This window comes from Natator depressus, chromosome 17 (assembly GCF_965152275.1).
Source record: "Natator depressus isolate rNatDep1 chromosome 17, rNatDep2.hap1, whole genome shotgun sequence".
Classification (NCBI taxonomy): domain Eukaryota; kingdom Metazoa; phylum Chordata; order Testudines; family Cheloniidae; genus Natator; species Natator depressus.
The window spans coordinates 2,407,828-2,413,340 of record NC_134250.1 but is presented as its reverse complement, the minus strand read 5'-3'; positions in this window follow the sequence as shown (position 1 = coordinate 2,413,340).

Here is a 5,513-nt window from a genome sequence, read left to right as displayed (position 1 = left end):
GAGGAAAAGAGAAAGGAGTGTAAACTCTGGCAAGCCAAATGTAAACATATAAAAAGGCAAGCCAACAAAGAATTTGAGGAGCAACTAGCAGAAGACACAAAAACTAACGGAATTTTTTCTGGAAGTATATCAGAAGCAGGAAACCTGCCAAAGAGCCAGTGGGGCCTCTGGACAGCCAAGGTGCTAAAAGGAGCACTCAAGGAAGACAAGGCTGTTGCAGAGAAGTTACATTAATTTTTTGCATCCGTGAGGTTGTGAGGGAGATTCCCACACCTGAGTCATTCTTTTTAGGTGACAAATCTGAGGAACTGTCCCAGATTGAGGTGTCTGTCAGTAGAGGAGGTTTTGGAACAAATTGATCAATTAAACAGTAATAAGTCACCATGACCAGGTGGTATCTCCCAAGAGTTCTGAAGGAGCTCAGATATGGAATCACATAACGACTAACTGTGGTATGTGACCTATCGCTTAAATCCGCCTCGGTACCAGATGCCTGGCGGAGAGCTAATGTAACAGTGATTTTTTAAAAAGGCTCCAGAGACGATCCCGGCAATTACAGGCCAGTAAACCTAACTTCAGTACCAGGCAGACTGGTTGAAACTATAGTAAAGAATAGAATTATGAGACACACAGATGAACGTGATTTGTTGGGGAAGAGTCAACATGGATTGTGTAAAGGGAAATCAGGCCTCGCCAATCTGCTAGAATTCTTTACGGGGGTCAACAAGCATGTGGACAAGGGGGATCCAGTGGATAGAGTGTACTTAGATTTTCAGAAAGCCGTTGACAAAGTTCATCACCAAAGGTTCTTAAATGAACTAAGCAATCACGGGAGAAGAGGGAAGGTCCTCTCATGGATCAGTAACTGGTTAAAAGACAGGAAACAAAGGGTAGGAATAAATGGTCAGTTTTCACAGTGGAGAGAGGTAAATAGGGGGTCCCCAAAAAATCTGTACTAGGACCAGTGCTGTTCAACATATTCATTAGTGATCTGCAAAAGGGGGTGAACACTGAGGTGTCAAAATTTGCAGTCAATATAAAATTACTCAGGATGGTTACCTCCAAACAGTTACTCTTTTGCTTCAAAGAGCTACAAAAGGATCTCCCAAAACTGGGTGACTAGGGAACAAATGGGCAGATGGAATTCAGTGTTGATAAATGCAAAGTAATGCACATTGGAAATCGTCATCTCAACTATACTTACAAAATTATGGGGTCTAAATTAGCTGTGACACTCAAGACAGATCTTGGAGTCATTGTGGAGAGTTCTCTGAAAACGTCTGCTCAATGTGCAGCGGCCGTCAAAAAGGCGAACAGTCTTAGGAACCATTAGGAAAGGGATAGATAATAAAGTGGAATAATGCCACTATATAAATCCATAGTACACTCCCACAGCTGGAATACTATGTGCAGGTCTGGTAACCCCATCTCAAAAAAAGATCTCTTGGAATTGGAAAAAGGACAGAGAAGGGCAAAAGAAATGAGTAGGGGTCTGGAGTGGCTTCCATATGAGGAGCAATTACAAAGCCTGGGACTTCAGCTTAGAAAAGAGGCAACTAAGGAGGATACGACAGAGGTCTATGAAATCATGGTTGTTGTGGAGGAAGTGACTAGGGAAGTGTTATTTACCCCTTCACATACCACAAGAACCAGGAGTCACCCAATGGAATGAATAGGCAGTGGGATTAACACAAAGGAAAGGAAATGCACGGTCAACCTATGGAACTCCTGGCTGGGGGTGCTGTGAAGGCAGAAGTATAACTGGGTTCAAAAAATAATTAGATCAGTCCATAGAGGATGGTCCATTAGCCAGGCTGGGCAGGGACACAACCCCACACTCTGGGTGTCCTTAAATCTGACGGTCAGAAGCTGGGACTGGACGACAGGGGCTGGATCACTCGATAGTTGCCCTGTTCTGTTCATTCCCTCTGCAGAACCTGGCCCTGGACAGGACAGAGGACAGGACACTGGGCTAGCTGGCCCATTGGTCTGACACAGTCTGGCCGTTCTTATGACAAAGGCCTGGGGGGGGCCCAAGCCACCAGTTCCTGCAGGCGAGTGCCCCTGTGGTGGGATTCCTCTCTGCAGCGTGAACACCCACGTTTCTGGGGCAACTCAGAGACAGCAAAGGGGCTACGGAGGCATCTGCAGGAGTGGCAGGTCGGGACGGTGTCAGACGGGACTGGGGCAGACAGACACAGGAAGCAGCAGGGTCCGTAGGACACATGTTTCTGGCTCTCATAGAATCATAGAATATCAGGGTTGGAAGGGACCTCAGGAGATCATCTAGTCCAACCCCCTGCTCAAAGCAGGACCAATCCCCAATTTTTGCCCCAGATCCCTATGAGTTTCATGTTTCTGCCTCTCAGAAGATATTTACTATAAACAAATTCAGCTATAAAGTTTAAACTATAAAAAGGCTGAATATTTCTATTCCCAGACACCTAGATACAGTATCCATCTACACAACGGCCATCTAGAGAAGTGACAGCTTTAAGCCTTCCCCTCCCACATCCCACACTTACAACTCTTTATGTAACAGCTTGTAATTGATGATTTTGTCAGCAACTCCATTCCTATTTCTTGTAACTTGCTGCAGCTTTCTGTTCCACAGGCAGCCAAAGGCCCCTGCTCTCCTGCAGGTGATGCCATGCTTTCCCCTGTGCTTGGAATGACCTTCCAAACTCCAGTCTCAACCCGCCCCTCCTAGCAAGGGCCCAGCTCACTGTGCTCCCCAGACCCCTTTCTCCCACCCTTGTTTTCCTGTCCAGTGTGCAAGCTCTGCAGGGCAGGGGCTGCAGCTTGGTACGTGCAGAGCCCAGCACAACAGGGGTGCTACTCGGAGAGCCACAACAATGTGACATTCAGCCTTCCGAGAACAGCCCCCGCACGCCCAGCTGGGGTTGGCATTTTTCACCCCGTTATGTAGTTTTCCTTTGCATTGTTCAGCAGCTGCCATGCTCCACCCCAGAAGTGGCAGGGTGAGGTGGCATTTCACATACATACATATGGGGGGTAATGTAGACACCCATCAAATCTGGAGTGCTGCAAAAATGTCCTGGTTTATTGTCTTAGCCTCAGCACCCAGGCTACAACCCCGGCCTTCACCATGGGGACGGGATAATGGAGAAGCTAACGGCACTTGTCCTGTCCCCCCCGGTGAATGCCTTCTGTCACTGGCTTCCTCGCATACAGCCAGCTCGCCATTGGCACCAAGGTGCTAGAGAAAGGCAAGAGCAGGGTCACGACATCTCTTTGCAGGGAGGTGAGCTCCCCATGGCTCGGAATCAGGCTGGAGCTTTGAATTGTTCCCACTCCGAACGTGCACAGAGATTTCACTAGAGTTATTTATGTGTGTTCTAGGGTCCTGGCTTTTCTGGACAGAAGGAGCCATTATGATCCTGTAGCTAACCCAGGCCACAGCCTCTCAGCCAGTGACTCCCAGAGCAGCTGTTTCAGACCTATTTGTCTCCAGCACCAGCGGAGCTCAGGGCCCCATTGTGCTGGGTGCGGAACATGCCCCACAGAGCTGTACGCAGCAGACACGGGGGGGAGGGGAAGTGACTTGCCCAAGGTTACCCAGCAGGACAGTGGCGAAGCTGGGAATGACACACAGGCCGCCTGACTCGCAGCCCGGTGTCCTGCGCTCTGGCCCAGTACAGATCTCCATGACGGTGTGCCTAGGCTGCGTGCTGTTCCAGCCGCGAGCAAGCCTTTATCACAGACACCTCCCCAAGGCAGTGTCAGAGCGCCCTGCCTGATGATCTCCGTTCGCAGGGGCTGAGGGCCTTGCCTGCCAGGCTTGGGCTGGCACCTAAGAGAGCAGCCCCTCTTTCTAAATACTAGGGAATGGATGTTTAAGTAACAAAGCTCAGCTGTGAGCATCCCCTGGGCACGGGGCTGGGAGCCAGCCACAGGGGAGTGGGTTCCCCCAGAGTAGAGCCCGGGACTGTGTATTGACCAGGCTTCTCCCCGCTGATGGCACGCAGGTGGGCAGAGGCTGGGCTCTGCGCTGCGCATGGGAAGTGGCACAGATGGATGTTTGGAGGCAGAGCCCCCGGACGTTTCAGAGCAGGGCCCAAGCTGCAGAGCTGGCATCTGGGTTTGGAGCCACGGCTCCTGACTCCCCAAATGTAGCGGAGCGGCGGGGAGGAGCCAGCCAGCTATTGCGGGGTGGGGGGGTGGGGAGAGAGAAACCCAGTTCCACTTTAACTCTCAGCTTTCTCTGTGTAGCTTCCTCCTCCGCTATCTTATCTGGATTCCAGACCTGGAGGCGGCTGCTGAGCAGAACTAGCCCTGGGTGTGAGGTGCCAGGCCTGGAGAGCATGCGGAAATGTGAGGAGGACACTTAGGAAGGTCTCCCAGGCATTCGGGGGGGGGGGGGGGGGAGGATAAGAGAGAGGGGGGAGGGGAAGACAGCTCAGCTCAGGGACCAGGCAGAGACTGGGTGACTTTCATCATCAGTACCTGCTGCAAAACCAAGCCCCAGGGTAACCCGCACACCTCCTGGGTGTGGTGTTTTGTCCCATCTGGTGGCACCAAGACCAGAGAGCCTATGAGTCTGCTCTACAGCCAGCTGGCTTTTAGCTCCTGCACTGAGCTCCAGAGGTCCCAGGTTCGATCCCACCCACCAACTCCCAAGGTCTGTCGGCGTTACACCAGGTCAGGGCCCGGTTGTGCGAGGGGCTGTGACAAGTGACAGAGACCCTCCTGCCCCAGAAAGCGCCTGCTCCGGGCGTCAGAGAGGCCAGGCCTGGTGGTGGGGTGGGGGTGGTGTGCAGAAGTCCCTGCCGGCCCCATTGCAGCCGGTGCTGGATCGGGGGTCTGTGGGTCGCACCACAGAGGGTGTAAAGGAGGAGAAGGTGGCATCTTTACAGATGGGGATGAGGAGTTTCCCCACGCACGGGGGGCAATGGGGGAGAGCAGCCAGCTAGGCAGCCCCACCTCCGAAATCCTGGAAGAGTGGGCGGGGCCAACCCGAGCAAAGAACTCGCCTTCGGGGGAGGGGGGGCGGCACGGAGCCAGGAAACCGCTGAAGGGGGGACAGCAAATAAATGGTCACAGAGCGGTGGGGGTCAGGCTCCTAGGTGGGGAACAAGGGAAGTGGACAGGCCGGAGGAGAGAACCCTGGACAGCGCCGGCTGCTGCAGGGAGGCAGCCGAGGAGCCAGCGGGCAGGCCCTGCGCAGGCAGGTCAGTGCCATGGCCTCCAGCGTGCCGATGGGGAAACTGAGGCACAAAGTAGCCGGGGTGTGACTCGCCCCGGGCCAGGGAGCCAGGCAGTGGCAAAGCGAAGGCGAGAAGAATCCTGGCTCCTAGCCCCGCTGCCCCCAAAGCCGGGAACAGCCCCTGAGTCCCGGCGGCCCGGCCGGGGCGGGCCAGGGCGAAGCTCAGCCCGGCGGCTGCCCGCTGCCCGCCGCCCCTGCGCGCCGTGGCTGCGCGGCGCTGCGCCCCCGTGCGCTCGCCGCTCCATTTCCTCCGGCAGGCCGGGCCTGGGGGGAGCCTGCGCCGAAC